Source organism: Humulus lupulus, chromosome 1, assembly GCF_963169125.1.
Source record: "Humulus lupulus chromosome 1, drHumLupu1.1, whole genome shotgun sequence".
Lineage (NCBI taxonomy): Eukaryota > Viridiplantae > Streptophyta > Magnoliopsida > Rosales > Cannabaceae > Humulus > Humulus lupulus.
The window spans coordinates 165,213,199-165,235,793 of NC_084793.1; the positions used below are offsets into that span (position 1 = coordinate 165,213,199).

Below are 22,595 nucleotides of genomic sequence, written 5' to 3' on the forward strand. Positions count from 1 at the left end.
AGATGAAGAAATTTGCTGGGAAAGGGCGGAGGACTTGCACAAGCATACGCAGAAGATTGAAGATCAGCAAGGGGCAAGTTCGTCGAGGACGCCGAAGATTTAAGTGGGGGAGAGTGTGACATACTGCGTCATGGCACATCTCCAGGGGGCCATTTTGTATGTATGAGCATGCCTTGGTGCTTGATGATTAGTCAAGTCTTGCACCAAGTAACCTCAGGGGTAGGGAATGACACTTTTGTAATTATGCATATGTCTCCCAGACAAAAATCATATATGTTCCTGGGAAGACTTCATTTGCTTAGAATGCTCCTTAGGGGGGGGGGGGGGGGTGACCTGGTGACTTAAGGAAGCACCATGGCCACCAGTAGATAGGGGCTTAAGCTGTGTACTCCCTTGCCCTATCAAGACCTTATATGAATAAAACAATACTTTGCCATGTCCCTTTGTGTATGCTTTCTTTACGGTCTATGTGTTGCTTGTTTGTTGCCTTCGTTGGGCCATTGCGTGCCACTTGAATGTGTTATATGCTTTGATTGTTGTGTGGGATGTTGTCTCTGGATTGCTTGTCTCGTGCTTGCTCCCGCTTCATAATTGCCCTTACTTGTGTGAGACTTGTAATGCGGCTAACCATTGAGTTTGCTTGCCGCAGGTGTGAATTCTAAGCTGACTTGCTAGTTAAGAGCGCTAACAAGTGCCGCACGTTCCGTCAATTCGAGTATCGAAGTTGGCGGCCCGTGACACCTAATACCACGAGCAAGTGGAATACCACACCTTACTACACTTTCTCCCTCTCTTTCTGCCATGAACGCACTTTCCCATGCTCACTCCTTATCAACAAACTCCACCATTATCCTCTTCTCTGCCGCCGTCACCAAGTTGCAGACAGGTGCGGTCGAGAAGAACTGCCATTCCTCTTCCACCAATAAGAAGAAGGACAAGCCCACCATTGACCAAGGCGACGACAATGCGATTCCGAGGGGTTGAGCTTCACCTAAGTTTAAATTGTACAGTCTGAGTCTTTTTCTTCTAGCATTGAGGCATCAATTTCAAGGTCAAAATCTCGTTCTTTGGGTTACTATGCCACGCCAATGCCGAAACCAACGGTTGGGTTCGTGGTGGATGATCATGGAAAGGTTCTAATGGCTTCCAATAAGAGAATTGCTACGTTTGTGAGTTATTTCACTTATGCTCGAGTCTTTTTCTTTCTTGCTTTTAAAATTTACGATTTCATTTTAGCAGATTGACAAGGTTTCTTTAGACATGAATGGAATAACTTGTTTGCATTTCTATTAAAATGCACATTTGTTACTTATCATAAAAAGAGAAAAGTTAATGACAATCCAATTTTTCTTTCGCCCTATAGCTTGTCTTCAGACTCTAGGATAGTTCAAAGCTTGGAAAGAATCTGAAAGACCAGTAATGTGTATCAACCCAGCATGAAAATAAGAACACGGTTGCCTTTCAGCTTTGACTAGTTAGTTTTCTTATTGTGGTTACATACCTAACATTTTGTGGTCTAAAGTTCAAACTTCCCCACCCATCTGTAAAAGAATGTAAAAGCTTAGTTTTCTTACCATTTTAAGGTTTCTCATGAGGAGAAAATGGTATCAGAACTTGCTAAAATCAGAATTCCCATGTGGTTCTGTTTTAGTTAGGCCTTCTATGGATTTGAGCAGGTGGAGGATGTGAGAGATTGAGTAATAAATATTACATGTGGTTGAATTGTGCAACAGAGATGTATGCAGTGGAAATCCCATTCGTGCATAGTATATGAACTTTCATGCATTAACTCTTTTCCCTTGCTTTGAATGTGGTCAATTTTTGTCAAGTTAACGGTGTTGGGTCATGCGTGAGGCCTTTATTCTTTGGTTAGTTATAGTAAAAAAAAATCTCTCTTTTTTATTATTATTTTTGGAACTGGATGTTTGTTTCAATAAATTGATAAGCACCGGGTTTTAAGTACTTCAAGGAAAATAGTTACAAAAGTAATCTCTTTTCAAATTCCAATTGTTTATGGTGTCTACTAAATGTTGTAGATTATCTCAATATGTTTGAACATAAGAACTATTGCTACAAATTTAATCCACACTATGAAAAATCTTACTTTATTTTCATTATTGATTTTGAACCATTGTTTTCTTTTTTTAATCTTCACACAAGCTTTTAAAGAGTCTAAAGTTGTGAATAGGTGGATCCTACCAATAATTTTCCTTTGGAGTGTGTTATAAGGATGATATTCAAAAGTTCACAAGGGGATTATTGTATGCTTCTATGCCCAGATGACACGTAAGTAACATTTTTAATGCGATTGCAATATATACCAAAATAGAAGAAGCTATACCATTCTGCCTGTTAACCTGTACTTCATAATTATCTCTTGTAGGCCTGTTCAAATATTGAAGAGCACAAATATTGAAGACTGGTCGGTTGTATGTTAATATGTTGCAAATTTAAATTTTCTTATCATTTTGAGAAAAAAAATTTGAGATTGTGGAGTAAATTTAATTTCAAAATAAACCACTAGAATATCACTAAACAAATTTGAGATCATGGAAGTGATTGAATTTTCTTTAGACTAGAATTTCCTATCAGTAATTAAGAACACAAGAATAGAATTTCCCTCAAAGAATTCCTTTATTGATGAAATTGACAAAGAACACACCTAGCTTTCGAGAGACTAGTCTCTCCAATTTACAATCTTCCGAGAGGGCTGCTCTCTCCACAGAGTAATACTCTTCTATTTTTCCAGCTGTACCCCCAAATGAATCCCCCTATCTAATTATATGTATTGGACAACACAACATGATGTTAGGATCCTAAAGAATTAATACAACTTAGCCCCCCTAAAACTAAATGTCAGCTAGATAAAAGAATGAACAAAGAAAACAACCCTGCCCTTAGTTGTTTTGTGACCTCCTAATATAGAAAAACTTAATCAGAGGCTTATGAATACCCCCCAAAAAAAACCTTCACCTTGTCCTCAAGGTGAAATAGGGGAAATTGGTCTTGGATGGTGGGAAAAGGTTCCCATGTAGCTTCAAAATCTAGCAGGGTCTTCCATTTAGTGAGGACTTCGGAAGGAAGAGTGACAGCAACAGTAGGGAAGCAAAGGTCCAATATAGCCTCGGGTTCCACTTAGAGAGTTCTAGCTCAGGAGTCAACTGAAGTGGGATAGTGGGCATGGTTGGTGAAGACCCAATGGTTCGACGGAGTTGGGAGATGTGGAACACGGGATGAATGTGAGCATGGTTCAGCAGTTGAAGCTTGTAGGCAACTGAACCAACTCATTGGATGATGGGAAAAGGCCCATAGTACCTCGCTATCAGCTTGTCATTGGAGCATTTGGCAAGTGACTTTTGGCGGTAGGGTCTTATTTTGAGATAGACTTGTTCCCCAATGGCAAACTCATTTGGTCATCTCTTCAAACCAGCTTGCAATTTCATGCGATGTTGAGCGCAGAGGAGATGCATTCGAAGGTTATCCAAAATGGCATCACGAGATTCGAGTAACTCATCAACTAATGATACTATGGCAGTCCCTTTCCGATAAGGTATGAGTGGCGGTGGGTCTCTCCCATAAAGGGCTATGAATGGGGTACTCTTCAATGAAAATGGTAGGAGGTGTTGTAGGAATACTCGACCTAAGCAAGCCATTTAGACTAGTGTTTCGGCTGCTGGTAAGAAAAACATCGCAAGTATGTTTCAAGGCAGCGATTTAAGACCTCCGATTGTCCATCAGTTTGTGGATGGTAGGCAGTACTTTTCTTTAGGGTAGTTCCTTGTAGCTTTAAAAAGATGACTACAAAATAGGCTAAGGAATATCTGATCCCTATTGGAGACAATGGATTGGGGAACTCCATGTAGTCTAATCACCTCTCTCATGAAAACTTCAGCCATTGTGGGAGCGGTAAAAGGATGCTTCAGCTTGATTAAATGGGCGTATTTGGAAAGGTGATCCACTACCACCAAAATGGTATCCCACCCCTCCGACTTAGGAAGGCCCTCTATAAAATCCACAGTCACTTTGTCCCACACTTATGCTGGAAGGGATAGGGGTTGTAGAAGATTAGCTGGTGATGTTGTGAGGAGTTTATTCTGCTGACAAACAGAATAGCGTTGCACAAACTTGTGCACATCTTCTCGTAACCCTTCCCAAAGTAGCTTGGCAGCCAACTGCTTGTATGTCTTAAGCTCTTCGGAATGACCACCAAATGGAGTAGTGTGAAATTCCTCTAATATCCGTTGAATCAAGGTGGATTTCTTCGGGATTACTAAATGATTTTTATAATGAAGAAGATTGTTGTGGACCTGAAAACCATGATGCAGCTTGCTGCCACTTTTAATATCCTCATATATTTGTTGAAACACAGGGTCAGCTGCTATCTCTTGCACCAATTCGGGCCACAGTTGCCATTCCATGGTGCCCAAGGTAGCTGTCTCCACTTGTTGAGATAGAGCATCATCCACCTTGTTAAGGGTTCCGGGCTTATATTCAATCTCAAAATCCATTCCCATTAATTTAGAGACCCACTTTTGATATTCAGATCCAATCACTGGCTGCCCCATGAGATATCTCGGACATTTTTGGTCAATTCTTACCACAAATTTACGGCCCAATAGATAGGGATGCCATTTTGCTACTGCATACACAATGGCTATCTGCTCCTTCTCATAGATTGATTTTTTCATGCTTGAACTCCCAAAACCTGATGAAATAAGCAATTGGGTACTGATTTTGTAGAAGCACTGCTCCTAATCCATGCTCCAATGCATCTGTTTCAATAACAAATGGCTGAGAAAAATCTGGTAGAGCTAATATGGGCACCGTAGACATAGCTGCTTGTAGCTTGCGAGAAGCTTGTTCAGCTTCACCACCCCATTGAAATTGATCCTTCTTCAGCTGGTCAGTAAGGGATTGCGCTATGCGGGCATAGTTGGCTTCAAAATTTCTATAATACACGACACGAAGAAACTTAATGGTTTTGGGAATCGGCCACTCAAGCATTGCTGAAATCTTTTGAGGGTCAGCATCTACTCCTTGTTGAGAGATGATATGGCCGAGATACTCTAATTGGAGTTGCCCAAAGACACACTTTTTCTGGTTGGCATAGAGCTGGTGCTTGCAGAGGAGCTCGAAAACTTGTGTTAAGTGTTGCTGGTGGAGTTCTCATGTCTTGCTATAAACCAATGTGTCCTCGAAGAATACCAACACAAAATGGTGCAAGTAAGGCCAGAATACATCATTCATAAGTGACTGGAAGGTGGTGGGTGCGTTGGTCAATTCAAAGGGAATGACAAGGAATTCATAGTGGCCATCGTGCATTCTAAACGTCGTTTTATGCACATCTTCTTGGCAGACTCGGATTTGGTGATAACTTGATTTGAGATCAAGTTTAGAAAAAATTAGAACACCATTTAGTTCATCCAATAACTCATCAATAACGGGTATTGGAAACTTACCTGGAATGGTCACTCTATTAAGAGCGCGGTAGTTAGCAAAAAATTGCCATAAGCCATCTTTCTTTTTGACAAGAAGAACTGGTCTTGAAAATGGGTTGTTACTTAGCTGAATTATTCCAATAGTAAGCATTTCTGAAATCAGCTTTTCAATTTCAGCCTTTCAATTTCAGCCTTTTGAGAATAGGCATATCGGTAAGGCCGAACGATGATATGGGCAGTTCCAGGTTGCTTGGTAATGGCATGTTCATGGGAACGGGTTGGGGGAAGGCCTTCAGGCATATCAAACACACCAGTATAATCAGCAAGGATTTGGATAAAAAATTCTGGTACCTGTCGATCTGAATCATTGGGGTCATGGCTGGATTAGTTGAACTCTAGGACGATGCCTTGTTTCTCTACTTGAAGAGCCTTTTCCATTGTATTTAGTGACACCAACGATCGATTAAGTGAGGGATCCCCTTTAATTAACACCCTTCATTTGCCAAGTTGGAACTCCATAGTTTGTAGCTTCCAATCTATGTTAGTCATGCCAAGTGTAGTCAACCATTGTAATCCAAGAATGATGTCGGTACTTCCCAAAGGCAGAGGTAAAAATTCATCCCAAACGTCCACGCCTTGGAAATGAATATTCGGATTTCTGCAAATTCCCTCACATTTCATTGAGTCTCCATTCCCAAAGGTAACCCCGTAGGCTTTAGTTTCAACTATGGGGATCTGCAGCTTGCTGACCAAAGTCTTAGAAATAACATTGTGAGTGGCCCCAGAATCAATGAGAATTACCACTTCTTTGGAATCGAGGTTTCCCTTCCTTAAGTTTCATGGTGGAGTTTGTGGAAAGTCTAGCCACAGATTGGAAGGATACGACTACCTTTTTCTGCACTTTGGTGGAATTTTATTCCATTGTTTCCTTGCTGTCATCAATGAACTCTTGGTCTAAAATGTTTTCATTAATCTCCTCAGGTACCATGACCCCTTGTAATTCCCTTTTTTTTTTACAGCGGTGGCCCGAGGACCATTTGTCATTGTAGTGAAAACACAAACCCTTTTGTCATTTGAGTTGGATCTCTAAATCAGTGAGTTTGTGGACCGCCGTGGTCGATTGGGAAAATTTAGTACTACTTGAGGGTCTCTCAGGCCTAGCTGTAGTGTCTTGAAAACTCGTTCGGTTCGAATTGGAGTATCTCTGTCTTAAAACTCTATTCTTGTCCTCTATATCTTGCACGATTTCCATAGCCTCATCCATATTCTGAGGTTGAAGGATGCACAATTCAACTCTTAAAGAAGGAATTAGGCCATTCATGAATGTACTAAGTTGCACAGCGGTTTCCATAGTATTTAATGGTGTCAACAACCTGATAAATTGTTTCTTGTATTCCACCACTGTCCCCACCCGTTCAACTGTCAAGAACTAATCGTATAAGGACCCTTCGTGAGTATCTCGGAAATGGCAGAGAAGTAATTGTTTCATCTCTTCCCAACTATGAATGGCCCGTTTGTTACTCTCATATTGGTACCAAAGTAGTGCATCGCCAGAAAAAGAGATGAAGGTAGCCTCGATCTTCTCATCATCCCCATACTCGTTGCAAGTGAAAAATCATTCTGCTTGTAATATCCACCCATCTGGATTATCACCATCAAAAGTGGGCATCTTCAATTTCTTTAGCCTATTCTTATGACATTATCGAGCATCCTAGCGGTCTTTATCAACATAGCCCCTGCCCGAACCTTGACTCAATCTAAGATCTGCCATTGGAGGTGTTCCATTGGTCATTCGTCGTGGTTCCGATAAGTTGGTGCTGGTTTGTGGCTCTGATGAGGTCGTTTGCCCCTAGGTTCCATCATTTTCCCTGGTTTCGTCAACTCCAGTTTCCCCTTCCTTAGTTTCTTGGACCGTTCTTGATTTTTCTTGAACTTCCAAGAAAGTCTTGAATTGTTGCTGCATCATTTCTTGTAATGATTCATGCAACTGTACTTGAAGTTGTTGAGCCATCTCTTTCATTGAATCATGAAGATAATTCTTGATCTCTGAAACTTCAATCTTCAAGGCTTCGAGATCTTCTTCTGAATCCATGGAGGAATCTCATTTTTCCTGCTGTTTTCGAGGTCCCATGTCCGCAACTTGCCGCACCAAAAATGATACAATTTTTTTTAGACTAGAATTTCCTATTAGTAATTAAGAACACAAGAATAGAATGTCCCTCAAAGAATTCCTTTGTTGATGAAATTGACAAAGAATACACCTAGCTTTCGAGAGGCTAATCTCTCCAATTTACAATTTTCCGAGGGGGCTACTCTCTCCACTGAGTAATACTCTTCTATTTTTCTAGCTGAACCCCAAAATGAATCCCCCTATCTAATTATATGTATTGGACATCACAACATGATGCCAGCTAGGATCCTAAAGAATTAATGCAACTCAGCCTCCCAAAACTAAATGTTAGCTAGATAAAAGAATGAACAAAATACAATATAGTAACAAAGAAAACAACCCCGCCCTTAGTTGTTTCGTGACCTCCAATTATAGACAAACTTAATCAGAGGCTTATCAGGAAGGCAATCACCTCTTTTTTCCACCACTCAGGTTATTTACACTTTCCTTTATTGTATGAATAAGTTTGGCTTGCTTTATTCAAAAGCTTGTTAATCAACGTGTAATAATTATGATGAAAATGAAAGATTTATTTCGTTTTCGCAATCCTCATCTTTATAGCTTACTTTGCGTTACATTTTAGGTAAGTGATGAAGAAGTTGAAGCAATTCTTTCATCTGTTGCTTATGCTCTTGCAAAGATTCAAATGCATTTAGTACATAGCGGGTAGGATGTTAGCTACTTTATATATTATATTGACTCATCTTGGTTTTTTTTTTGGTCTATAGATATGTTGAAAGGAAATTTTATTCTTGACCTGTTTTCCAAATTCTGTTATACAACACGGGGAGGATTTTGCTACAAAGAAGATGACATTGGATTTTCGCATAGGTAATGTCCCTTTTTATTTGTTTACCATCTCAAGCTCCACTTGTTTAAAATATGATGTGCCTCTTTTACCATTTAACTATTTCCTTATATATATTGAGAAACAAAACTTATTATTCAAAAGATATACAAAAATATAACAGGACTAGATAACAATTGACTAGATGTGCTCTAAAAGGTAAAGCTTACTGAACTAATATGCATTTTAGAAATCTACACAAAATCCTCAGAAGAAAAATAGGAGGGAACTTTAGGAAAACTTTAAACATCAAAACTCAAAAGCTATGGAGACTGAGCCGAGCTTGGAAAGAGAAAAGCCATCCAAGATATGGAGATGAACAAGTTTTCTCAGTATCAGGTGGACAAACTCAAGCAGGAAGTCGAGACCATCGTTAAGGATGCCTTTTACATGGCCAGATTCCACAATCAAGGGATGAGCTTGGACTTCACCGGAGAGGTTGAGAACTACAACCTCTTCTTCAAAGAATGCCTATCGGCGACCCAAATTGCGGAGGTGGCTCAGGCTACGACTTGCCAGGTTGGGGGTGCTTCAGAGACAAACCCAATCATTGACCTGGTGGAGGAGGTACCGGAAGGCAATTAAAACTTGAGCCCCCGATCATTTGTCGTGACTTATTTAGGCTAGCGTGCCACAAACAATTAATTTGTGTACTTATATTTTGTACAACTGATACAATGCATTTTATTTTAAATTGGTTTTTACCCACTCAACATAATTGTAAATTACGAGGGTCCCAAGTCATTAATTTAGGCTTTGTGCTCGAGTCTTGAAAACTCGAGTATTTATCTACTTCTCTTAGTACTTAGAGAATTTACATGCATTTATTGTTGCTTTGTAGTCTCGTGGTCCTCGAGAGTAACTTTAACGCTAAGTCAAGTGATTACTCGATGCAGCCCTACGTCCCTGAGTTCCAACAACTCGGGACGGGGCCAACCTGCAATACTTAGAGCTTGAGGATCTTCTTGGCAGTGTTTAGACGCTTGTGCATTTAGTGTTTCTTCTTAGGCTCGTGGTCCTAAGAGTAACTTTGATGAGGTTTTAAGTGGAGGCACTTGACTATCCTAAGCCTTTGAGTTCCAACGACTCAGGCTTTTTGGAGGTCTTGTACTGTAGGGTTTTGCCTTAGTGCTCGTTTCTGAAGACATTTAGTGTTGCCTTCCAGGCCTAGTGTCCTTGAAAGTAACTTTAATGTCATCTCGTGTCCCCAAGTCCTAATGGCTCAGGACCTTAGGAGGTCATCCGCATTAAGCTATCTGCCCCTGGGTACGTGGTCACTGGTGGGTCAGCTTGGGATTTTCGATTTGCCCCCTAAGTATACAACTCGAGACCTAATCATGTGGAAGTCGTGAACTCATCATCCTAGGCCTGGGAGTTGAGTTCCCCGCCCTTTGACTAGGTATTTCGTGACACTCAAATTTTAGCACTCAAGGTCTGGCTCCGAGTTCCAATGACTCTAGCTTCTGTTCTCATCTCAAGATCATAGGACTAAGTCATAGATCCTTGGGCACAGTTCCCTCGGGAGGTAACATCAATCCATACTCGCGCTACTTGGGCTTTCTTTACTCTTAGGGTTGATTCCTGACTCCAAGTACAAGTGATTTGGGCCCCACTTCACCTCTCGAGATAGAGGGACTTGGTTCTTACTTCTTGGGCATGGAATCCACGGAAGATAACGCTAATTCCATTCTTGTGCTACTTTGGAGAAACTAGCGCCAAGGTCCCTTAGAGTTTTCTTCTTAAGTCTTAGGCGACTTAGGCTCGTGCTCGAGCACTAACGACTCAGGCTTCCGTTCACATCTCGAGTATTGGGATTCGTTTACTACTCCTCAGGCGTGCACCGTCCTCTAGAGAATATGCAAAATCCAATCTCGCGTTACTTGGATCTTGTGCATTGGGTTTTCATCAGGACATTTAGCTATGGAGTCTCATGACATTAAGGGCACTTCACTCGTCGACTAGCTTAGCTTCCCATGTCATGGACTTCTCGATGCTACTTTTTCTTGAGGCATATCGGGGACTTGGTCAGTGCTCCTTGGGTGCTATAACCACGGGAGGTTTCTCAAGTCCATGCCCCGAGACCATGTACAGAGTACTTGGTCTTCCATTCACATCTCATGATTAAGGGACTTGGTCAGAGCTCCTTGGGCGCAATTTCCACGTGAGGTGGCGCAAGTCCATTCTCACGCTACTAAGATTTTTGGCTATCTCTAGAAGCTAAGCCTACTTTGCTTTGAACAAGCTTAGTTTCTTAGGCCATGGACTCAAGACTAGTCTCATAGGTTTTTCTATTCTCAAGGGAGTGACACTAAGTATCCTCACACTAGGCTCTCCACTTTTGACAAGCTTAGTTTCATAGGTTTTCCCCGTGGGGCGTGGTACTCTGCAAGGCTGCCCTAACTCCATGCCCCCAAGTGATCGGAGACTAGTCTGCATCCACTTTTCTAGGACAGCGAGCGGGTGCTCTACGCGTATTACATACAGAATAAAGGAAACTAAAAAATATAAGCAGAAATAAAACAAATTTCTTCTTTACCGTGTTTTATCTACATGATTTCCATTAAATGTGCTCGGAGGCTACAAAGGAGAATATAGAATTTAATAAAGTTCACTGCTCATATCACTGGTAATATCAACGAAGATTCTCGGCATTCCAGGCACGGGGTATCAATTCCCCATTCAGTTGAGCTAATTTGTATGTCCCCGGACATGCAATGCTCTCGACTTGGTATGGCCCCTCCCAGTTGGGTCCCAACACTCCCGCACTGGGATCTCGGATGGCTAAGAAGACTCTTCGCAACACAAGATCTTTGACCCAAAACTTTCTATCCTTCACTTTAGAGTTAAAATACTTGACCACTTTCTGCTGGTAGGACGCTACTCGAATCTAAGAAGCCTCAAGGAGCTCCTCCACAAGGTCCAGGGACTCTCAGAGTAAAGAGTGGTTTGTGGTCGGGTCATACATATCTCGTCGATACGTGGAGATTGGTGCCTCAACTGGGAGCATGCCCTCATACCCACAGGCCATTGAGAATGGCGAGTGGCCAGTGGAGGTCCTATAAGTAGTGCGGTCACTCCACAATGCCCTAGGCAGCTCCTCGGGCCAAGCGTCTTTCTCCTGTTCAAGCCTTTTCTTCAAGGTGGCTTTGAGCATCTTTTTGATCGCTTCCACCTCATCGTTTTCGTGTGGGTGGGCCACAGAGGAAAAGCTCTTCACAACCCCATGCCGCTGATATTAGTCTGTGAATACCTCGCTGTCAAACTGCAAGCCGTTGTCAGAGTGCAAACGATGTTCTTGATGACGAAATCCAGTGCCTTCTTAGAAGTGATTGTAGCGAGTGGCTTGGCCTCGACCCACTTCATGAAGTAGTCGACCACCACTATTGCATACTTCACTCCTCCTTTTCCCATGGGCAGTGACCCGATAAGGTCAATGCCCCAAACCGCAAAGGGCCAAGGACTTGTCATCTGAGTGAGCTCGTTCAGAGGAGCTCGAGGTATGTTGGCAAAGCATTGGCACTTATCACAGTTCTTGACATTGTCCATCACATATCCGTTCATGGTGGTCCAAAAGTATCCTTGTCTCAAGATCTTCTTGGTGAGGCTCTACCCCCAGCGTGGTCCCCGCAAAAGCCCTCATGCCCTTCTTGGAGTACCATACTGGCTTCTTGCTTGGACACGCATCGTAGTAGGGGCAACAAATATCCCTGCCTGTACAACTTTCCGTCCATGATAATATACCAAGGTGCCTGGTAAAGTGGCTTCTGAGCTACTTTCTTATCCTGCATCAACTCCCATGAGGCAAAATATTTCACTATGGGCTCCATCCAACCGTCCTAGGGTTGGATTGCATCCACCTCCTCGGGAGATGAGATGTTTGGAGAAGATACGTAAGCGATGGGGAATACATTGATCAGTTCAACATCCTTGGTGGTTGCAAGCTTTTCCAGGCAATCAACGTTTAAATTCTATTCCCGTGGCACTTGTTGAATTGTGATTTTTCTGAAGCCATGCAACATTTCTTGGGTCTTCGCTAGTTAAGCAGCCATTTTCGTTCCTCGGGCCTGGTACTCCCCGAGTACCTGATTAACTACCAGCTACGAGTCACTAAAATTCTCAAGGCCCTCGGCCTTGAGCTCGAGCGCAACTCGAAGTCTAGTAATAAGTGCCTTATACTCTGCTTCATTGTTGGAGGCGTCGAACCCAAATATTAGGGTGCTGTGGACACTGTGTCCTTCGAGGGATACCAAAATAAGGTCTGCTTCGGCACCATTTTCATTCGACGATCCATCTACATACAACTTCCATGCGGGCCCATCCATCAAGGTACTCCCAGGTCCTTCATGTTTTCCCGTGCACTCGACAATGAAATCTGTCAATGCCTGACTCTTTATGGCAGTCCTCATGAGATAAGTGATGTAAAACTGACTAAGTTCGACTGCCCACTTCAGGAGTCTCCCGAACGACTCCGGCTTTTGGAGGACTTGCCTTAAGGGATGGTTTGTGAGGACCTTGATGGGATGCGCCTGGAAATAGGGCCTTAGCTTCTAAGAAGCTACCATCAAGAAAAAGGTCAGTTCTCCATAAGTGGGTATTTGGACTCTGCTCCGAGGAGTCGTTTGCTTACATAGTACACAGGGTGCTGGACATGGCCTTCCTCACAGACTAAGGCAGCACTGATGCCATTCTCAGAGACAGCCATGTAGAGTAGGAGGGATTCTCTATCCACAGGTTTTGATAGGATATGAGGGTTTTCCATATGAGCCTTCAACTACTGGAACGCTTGCTCACATTCCTCCATCCATTCAAACCTTTGCTCTCCTCGGAGGATGTTGAAGAATGGGATGCATTTCTCAGTCGCCTTCAAAACAAAGCGACTTAGAGCAGCGATCCTCCCGGTGAGGCTCTGGGCATCCTTATGCCTTCGAGGAGATGGCATATCGACTAGGGATTTAATCTTCTCAGGGTTTGCCTCTATTCCCCGAGCACCAACGATAAAACCCAGGAACTTTCTGGAGGCAACGCCAAAAGTGCATTTTTGAGGATTCAGCTTAATTCCAAACCTGCAAAGCACCAAAAATACCTCCGTGAAGTCCCTCACGTGGTTGGGGGACGTTCTAGACTTTACCAGCATGTCGTCTACATACACCTCCATATTTTTCCCAACTGTTCTTTGAACATACAGTTCACAAGCCTTTGGTAGGTGGCCCCGACATTCTTCAGTCTGAAGGGCTTCACCTTATAGCAGTAAACTCCTTTATCCGTTCGAAAGCTGGTGTGCTCTTGATCTGCGACAAGAATGGAAATCTTGTTATACCCCGAGTATGCATCCATGAAGGACAATAGCACGTACCCGGAGGTGGCGTCGACCATCTGATCTATCGTCGGCAACGAAAACTAGTCCTTAGGGCATGCTTTGTTAAGGTCGGAGAAGTCTATGCAGGTCCTCTAGGTGTCGTTTGGTTTGGGCACGAGGACCAAATTGGATACCGACTTGGGGTACTGGGCGTTCCAAATGAACCCGTTCACAAGTAGCTTGTCCACTTCCGCCTTTAGTGCCTCTGCTCTAGTCTGATTAAAACGTCCTTTGCTTCAACTGAATCGAAGTGACATTGGGATCGACATTCAAGGCATGGCAAATGATATTCAGGTCAATGTCGGTCATGTCGAAGTGAAACCAGGCAAAGACGTCATGATTTTCCTAGAGAAAGGCCAGGAGCGAGTCTCAGACTTTCGGCTCTAGATTTTTCCCATTCTTTGTCCTTCTGTCGTGGATGGAAGCATCGAGAGCCACCTCCTCGACCTCCTCCATGGGCTCAACTGCCCTCTCTTCTTGAACCCACGGGTCCAACTCATTTGTTTCCTTAACTAGCATCGCCTGCACTTTCACGTCCTCAGGAAAAGGCTGTCCGCGGGCCATCGCCTCAACGACCATTATTGGTTTCTTGAGAGACACGTTGTAGCATTTCCTCGCCTCCTTTTGGTCTCCTCGGACTGTACCAATTCCTGACTTCGTGGGAAATTTCATGCACAAATGTCAAATGAAGGTGATGGCACCAAACTCCACTAAGGTTGGATGCCCCAAAATGGTGTTATACGCAAAGGATCAATCAACCACCACAAAAGTGCAATACTTGAAGGCCTGGCGAGGCTCTTCCCCCAGTATCACGGGAAGCTTGATTTGGCCCATTGGTATGAGACCTTACCCCGAGAACCCATATAGAATTGAGGTGCACGGGGACAGGTCACTTGTGGTCAGCCTGATCTTCTCGTAAGCTGACTTGATTAGGAGGTTCACTGAACTCCCGCTGTCCACCAAGATCTGACCCACCATCTTATTGGATACCTAGCTCTCGATCACTAAAGGATCATGGTGCGGAAAATGAACTCTCTGAGCATCATCCTCGGAGAATGTGATGATTTGGTCTGTCATCTGCGACATCTGGGCTGGCAATTGACCTAATGCCAACACCTCATCATCATGGTTTAAGGCTCGCGCGTACCTATTATGTGAGCCTCTAGAGGTGCCTCCCAAGTGGGGTCCTCTCGAGATAGTCCATACTCGGTCGTTCACCAAAGGAGGCCTGTTTACTATCGGCTGTGGCAGAGCTGTGGGCACCGGGCTCGGAGATTGGGGAACAGTGGGTTGTGCAGTTATTCCCATGGTTGGGGTCAGAACTTGGCGTGCCCCACCCCGAGCATATTGGTGGAGGTGTCCCAATTTGATGAGGTTCTCAATCTCATCTTTGAGCAGGCAGCACTCATTAGTGTGATGCCCAACATTGTTATGAAAGCGGCAAAACTTGCTGGGATCTCGCCTCTCTCTGTCCCTCCAGATGGATTGCGACTTCCGGTAATGGACATCCTGCTCCGCGGCCACAAATATGTTCTCCCAAGAGTCCACTAAGTCAGTGTACTCGGAGTATTGTGAGATATACTTCTCGCCAGGGGCAGTTCCCTGTCCAGTATGCGCTGTCCCATTTCCTTTGGGCTTTCTGCCCTTGCTTTGCCCCCGTGTTTACTACTGCCCTCATCATCATGGTTTAAGGCTCGCGCGTACCTATTATGTGAGCCTCTAGAGGTGCCTCCCAAGTGGGGTCCTCTTGAGATAGTCCATACTCGGTCGTTCACCAAAGGAGGCCTGTTTGCTATCGGCTATGGCAGAGCTATGGGCACTGGGCTCGGAGATTGAGGAGCAGTGGGTTGTGCAGTTATTCCCATGGTTGGGGTCAGAACTTGGCGTGCCCCACCCCGAGCATATTGGTGGAGGTGTCCCAATTTGATGAGGTTCTCAATCTCATCTTTGAGCAGGCAGCACTCATTAGTGTGATGCCCCACATTGTTATAAAAGTGGCAAAACTTGCTGGGATCTCGCCTCTCTCTGTCCCTCCAGATGGATTGCGGCTTCCGGTATTGGACATGCTGCTCCGTGGTCACAAATATGTTCTCCCAAGAGTCCACTAAGTCAGTGTACTCAGAGTATTGTGAGATATACTTCTCGCCAGTGGCAGTTCCCTGTCCAGTCTGCGCTGTCCCATTTCCTTTGGGTTTTCTGCCCTTGCTTTGCCCCCGTGTCTACTACTGTTGGGGGTTCGACTGGGTGCAGTGGATAGGGATGGAGCAGCAACTCTAGCACTGTATGTAGGCTGATAAGCACTGTATCTAGTGGGCGCTGCTCCACATCCCATCGGAGCCGCACTGAAACCAGCAGTCAGTGCGGCACTAAAGCCAGTTGACAGGATGCTTGGAGTGGACTGGGCTCCCACCATACTCGGTTGGACATGAGCGTAAGGTGGATACTGAGTCCCCAAAGCCATGAGGCCAGGCCAGGCGTCGTTGGTGCGGGAAAGGTGACGGGCCCCCCAAATGCTCCAATCTGGGCGTCTTCCCAACTGATATATTCTTGTGCTCGACGGATGAAGTTGTCGAGCCGTCGGCACCCTCTTCGCTGGAGGTCATCCCACAATGGGGACCTCGCACGGATGCCGGCCTGTAAGGCCATTAGTTATTGGTCATCTTCAACCCTCTTTGTCCTCGCATGTCTCTCCTTGAAGTGTTTGATGTAAGCTTTGAGGGTCTTGAAGGGCCTTTGCTTTATGTTGGCCAAAGCATTGACCTCAAAGCTCACCTTTCGAGCTGCTATGAATCGTCTCCAGAATGAAGATGACAGTTGGTGCCACGAATGAATGGGTCCTGACCTATGTTTCTTGAACCATTTTTCAGCTGTTCCTGTCAAGGTTATCAGGAACACATGACACTTGGTGTCTTCGGAGACGCGATGCACTGTCATCAACCTATTGAACATCGAGAGATGGTTGGTGGGATCTGTGCTACCATTATAAGATGTGATGGCAGCCATCTTGAAGCCCTGTGGCAAAATGGCTTCCACAATGTGGGAGCACATGGCTCCCCATCCTCATCCTTCGAGTCGAAGTCTTGGCCCTGTCGTTGGGCCATTATGAGCATGATCCTCTTAAAGCTCTCTAAATTTGCGAGGAGTGGGTCACGGTCTTGGTTGGAACTTTGTGCCGGGTTATTTCCCCTCTGGGTGTTGAGATTGTCCCTGAGGTTCGACTGACCTTTCTTCACAGGTCAACGCCCGTGGGCCTTGCTACACCGACGAGCGTTCAGGTCACCCCGTAGGTCAGCCTGACCTCGGAACGCACCACTATCCTCGGTGTATGCCACTTCTGTTTCCCCGTTGGACTCAATATTCTTATTATTAACCGAGATGCTGATGTCGCATCCTCGGTTAACAAAGGTGTTTCATTTGCTGGTTCCTTGTCTATGGCTCCTGTCGTGATGGCGAAGTGATGAGGGAACACCACCTCCAGGCCTCGCACGATCTGCATTGGGACGCCTGGGCAGAACACAGGGGTCTCCACGAGCGCTGATGGCCTGGCCGTTTCCTCGAGCATCTGGGCCTTTATCCCCACTATTCGGTCTCGGGGCCTGATTGTCTTCAGGGGTCCGACGAGCTTTCTTTGGCTGGGGAGGAGGGTTATCATTGACCTTACCTTTTCCACGATCTTGTGGCACAGGTGGGGTTCCAACTCCAACTGGGTGCACGAGGAGCATGCCAGCTGGAAGATCTCGCGCCACCTAAGCTAGGTGCTCGGAGGGCACACTGGCCGGGTCGACATGTGGCATTCCAGCTAGGTGCACAGGTGGCACACCAGCTGGATGCCTAGATGGTACTTCGCCATGGAGTTCACTCATAGCCCTTGGGCTGCCGAGTAGCCCTCATGGCGTTAACCATCTCTTGTAGGGCTGCAATGTTACCTTCTTGCGTGTCAATCTTCTGCTGCTGAGTGGCCACCTAGTTGTGGAGTGCCACCACTTCTAGTGTCTCCTCCACATCAATGGGATGAGGATATTCTCCTCATAATAATCAGCGTCGCCTCCGTCGTCCATGCCGTCATATTCGACTCTTTCGCCGTAGTCGTCCACCATCTCAGGGAGGTCTTGTGGTGGCAGATGACTGGTTTCTCCTCCCTCAACTATGGCATGAGGTGCAACATCATCTAGTGCATTTCTTCGAGTGGTCACCATGACTATTTTCTTCAAGCTTCCTTCAAGCTCTCAATAAAAGCACCAAAATATTAATTTTTGCTATCAACTTAATCCGAAAGATTAAAGGAAATACTAGGAAAGAACACAAAATTTTTACGTGGTTCAGGCTATAAAAGAGCCCTAGTCCATGAGTCTCTATTATTTAATGAACTTGAAGCTTGTAAGGAGGAGCTTCAATGGTGGTTCTCAAGCAGCGTATATATTGCACTGAGTTACAGAGTTTTCTCTCTAAAAATCTAAAACCCTTACGAGGAGATACTCCATCTCTATTTATAGAGGCTGAGGTCATTAATGTTAATCATCTATCATTAATACAAAGTTCCCTCATTCTAGGGTGTTAATGTTGAATTAATACAAAAAATAACTGCACTAAATAGAGACTATGGCCCAGGCGGATTGTACGGGGCCTATTGCAAAAAGTCGCGTACAACCTTTATGGGGAACATATCTCTGACTGTTAGGGTGCGGCACACATTTGCCCATGTCAGGCGACATTGTGGGAAATGCCGTTTGTTAAGTGTACGAACTTGAAACCACTAATTGAGGCCCACCAAAAGTTGTCAAACGATCTTCTAGTGGCCCACACCTGCAGTGACTGACACCTGGTAGCTACCCCAGGTCAGAGGACCAAAATCCTAGACCTGGGAGAAGAGCGAGTGAAGAGAGCTCCTCGGGACATCCTCACGTCGAGGACAGACCTCGAGGTGTGGCCTCACTTGGAGACGTCCACGACTTGTCGGATGGCTCAAACGTGACCTCACCTAGAGACCTCCTTGCCTCGAAGACAGACCTCGGGACGTGGCCTCACCTGGAGACATCCTCGCCTCGAGGACAGACCTCAGGGCGTGGCCTCACTTGGAGACCTCCACGACTTGTCCGACTTGGGCTTCTTGGAGGGGTTCACACTCCGAGAACCTCATGACTTATCTTGTCACTAATCACTTTTAATTGCCACGTGTTGGATGGTGAAAATACGGACAACATTTAGTCTTGTATTATATATTATTATAATAATTATATTTTACAACATTTAGATTGAAATTTGAATTTATATTAATATAATTATCAAATATGTTGTCTTATATTAAATATTATTATAATAATTAAATTTATATTAATATAATTAATAAATATCTATTTTTAATTAATTTTAAAAGTATATTTTCTTAGATATTTAGAATATTTTATTAAAATTAACAAAAAAAACTGTTAAATTGGACATTTTTTTATAAATACTAGTGGGGTGCACGTGTCGTTGCACGCGTTCATGTTTAATTATAAAATATTAGAAAAATTAAGATTATAATTATTTGTAAAACTAAATAATATTCTATAAAAACAATTAAATATTTACACATGAAATATATTTTAATTAAATATGTATAATCATATTTATGAAACACTGAAAATGCAAATTGTTTCTCATTTTGTTCATTTACTATCAAAGCATTTGGTAGAAAAGACTATTAAATCTAAAGGCTGAACAATTTAGATATATACAAAAAAAAATTAGTATTATTACAAGCATATGGTACAAAAGTAATTCTAAAAACTTCACTATATACTTCTTTGAACTTGACTGGATATATACTTCTAGACAAACGATTATTTGATAACGTAAGATAAGAAAACGACCCTTGTAGAGTGTATATACCTCTACACAAAAGATTAGCTGCTAACATAAGAGAATAAAAAAAACTTTGGAGAGTGTCATTTTAGTTGCTTTGAATATGAAATATTTGCATAAAAGTTGGTTGTTGATGTACTAGCTGGTGGAGTAGTAAACCTCGTTTTTAGCAAAATTTAAGTTTAAGTAAATAAATGAATCTCGTATGTGTTATCTATTAGTTCTTTTTGCCGTACAATTTAAGACTTTCTCTGCATTATCACCTAATATAGATGTACCTGAATCTTGACACTTGTATAATGTACTTGTATCATAAATATTAGAGTAGAGAGCTACATAAAATAATAAAACAATGTATAAAAATTAAGTAGAAAGTAAATGATTCCATAAACAATATAATATAAGCTTTCAAATAATAAATCACTAAAGACAATTAATGTGTTTACTAATAAAAGCAATCATAATATACATGTAAAGCAAAAAGTGTGAAAAAATCTATGCCCGAATAATGAAGAGAAACATGTGAAAATACAATATTATAAGATACATTAAACTAAAGACAAGAAACAATTGAATCTCTAAGGTTAAACTTTGAATCAACTACTGTGCAGAGTTAATGTTAAGATTTGAGCAAATGTAGAATTTTGAGGAGATGTATACTATGAATATATAGCAAAAAAAATGTATTACAAAGATGAATACAAATTAGCTAAGATCAATATAGTAACCAAGATACCCAATTGTCAACATGCAAGATAATACCATAGGTGACACGTTAAATAATCCAATTTTAAATCTTTATCATAATTAAGTAAAAAATAAATTAGTCAAATATTATAAATTATTATTTTGAGATAATAACTCAAGCTAATGTTTTAGCTTGGTGTTCTGATTGCTTTCTCTGTCTTATAGATGAGACATTCAAAGATTTCATTGTTTTGAGCTCCTACAAAACTTCAACAATTGCTACATGACATGTATCAAAAGTGTTGAGACAGATCTATGAAGGAAATTTTGGTTTTCAGCCAAAAGTATGTTTTCTTGTGAGAGGTAGGGAATGATTTTTAGTAAAACAATAAGTATTAATCTATGAAAAAGTGATGATTAGTTGTATTACCTTTTGATTTAGATTTGTATGTTCAACGATATTATTGATGTGATGAGAGGTAAAAAGTTGCAAGTTAAGCCAGGAATTATGATAAAACTTCTCGTTGAGAATTTTATGAAGGCTCTCTTTGTTATTTACTCCCTTTACAAAGTTAGAACTATAAATTATAATTTGAAATTAATTAATAGATATGTAAAAGATATAACGGATATTAATAAGTTAAAATAATTCTGGATAGGATGATACCAAATATTTAGAGAGACTGTTTTGTGGAAAGGGCTAAGTCTAGATTTATACATAACTTAATTAGGATGTAAAATGTATAAACAAATTCACAATATATAGTGAGAGATAAAATAATACTCTTTTTTTGATGAAAAGGAAAATTTATTATCAAATATCTCTCAGCAATACAGTCCAGAAACTAGAGGACAAATCCTCCTTAAATAAGTTACGAACAGCCACCATGGTAGGCTCTCTTGCAAGAGCATGAGCAGTCCCATTGGCAGTACGTTTAACAAAGACAACTGAAACAGAAAAGGAATCCCTCAGCAGGATTTTACACTCTTGAATTAAACACCCAAAGTAGGAATCCAACTCCAAGTTACTCCTTAGAGCTTGAACTACTAGTAAGCTATCGGTTTCAACAACAATATTTCTCCAATTTTTCCTTTTGATCCAGCTCAATGCTTCCCGGATTCCCATCACTTCCGCAAGCTCAGGGGAGACTAAGCCCAACCTGCAAACCGAAAAAGCCTCCACAAATGCACCCAAATGATCTCGGGCCACACCCACAAAGCTGAATGAATTTGTTTCACGAAACAAGGCAGCATCGACATTTACTTTAAGCTGACCTTGGGGTGGCTTTGTCCACGATGCTTGTCCATCTGCAGGCGTCATATAAGTCGGCAAAGGAGCAACCTCACCATCTTGAGAAAGCAACCAGGTTTGGAGCGTCGAATTTGCCAAAGAGAGCACCCCGAACGTAGATATCTTCCGCCTCCGCCAGACCCACTCATTCCTCCTACGCCAGATTGCCCAGCAGAGCAAAAGAATTTTGGCACGTTGCTCTGCATCCCGACCCTTAAAACTGAGCCTCAACCACTCAGCGAAAGAAGCTTCGCCAGGAGGACGAAGACGAACATCAAACCTCTCCCAACACGGCCAGATCTGACTACAGTTCACCAGGCAGTGAGCAATAGACTCACTTGCTTCCTCACACATTGGGCAAACAATATCTACCTGTACATGGCGCAAATGGAGCTTTAATTTAGTGGGTAGACATCCAGATGCAGCCCTCCACACTAAGTCCTTCACTTTAGGAGGAACTTTGACTTTCCAAACTCCATTCCATAAAGCTTTTTCCACTACAGATGCTTCGCCATTCTTCAAAACTTGTTGCATCTTGTAGCAACTCTTGACTGAAAAAAACCCAGAGGTTTCAAAGCTCCAATACCAGCAATCTCTATCACGATTTGGGCTAAGAGGAATATTCAGTATACAACTAGCATCCCTCTCATTAAATATATCATGGACTAAATCAACATCCCAGCCGCCTCTTTCCACATGCATCAAGGCCGAAACTTTGGCATCTACCAATGAAGGGTGGAAAGTTGTAACACAAGGGTTGGATTCATCTAAGAGCCATGGATCTGAAATTACCTTGATAGACTCTCCATTGCCCACACGCCATCTAGCCCCCTGAATAATTAGGGGTTTCATTTCCAAAAGACTCCTCCAAATATAGCTTGGGTTTGACCCAATTTCGGCACCCAAGAACGAAGAATTTTTATAATATCTTGCCTTATAGACGCATCCCACCAAAGATTCCG

The 22,595-nt window shown here is 42.8% G+C and overlaps 2 long non-coding RNA genes across 2 annotated transcripts; one reads left to right on the plus strand and one right to left on the minus strand.

The window, feature by feature from the left end:
* Positions 1 to 2,608: 2,608 nt before the first annotated feature.
* LOC133800075 (uncharacterized) lies at positions 2,609 to 7,626 on the minus strand. Its single transcript, XR_009876439.1, has 2 exons — positions 5,460 to 7,626; positions 2,609 to 5,374 (listed from the first exon to the last, which is right to left on the minus strand). It is a non-coding gene; the product is annotated as an uncharacterized LOC133800075 (long non-coding RNA).
* Positions 7,627 to 7,917: 291 nt separating this feature from the next.
* On the plus strand, positions 7,918 to 20,866 carry LOC133800071 (uncharacterized). Its single transcript, XR_009876438.1, has 3 exons — positions 7,918 to 8,040; positions 8,337 to 8,439; positions 20,568 to 20,866. It is a non-coding gene; the product is annotated as an uncharacterized LOC133800071 (long non-coding RNA).
* The last annotated feature ends 1,729 nt before the right edge of the window (positions 20,867 to 22,595 follow it).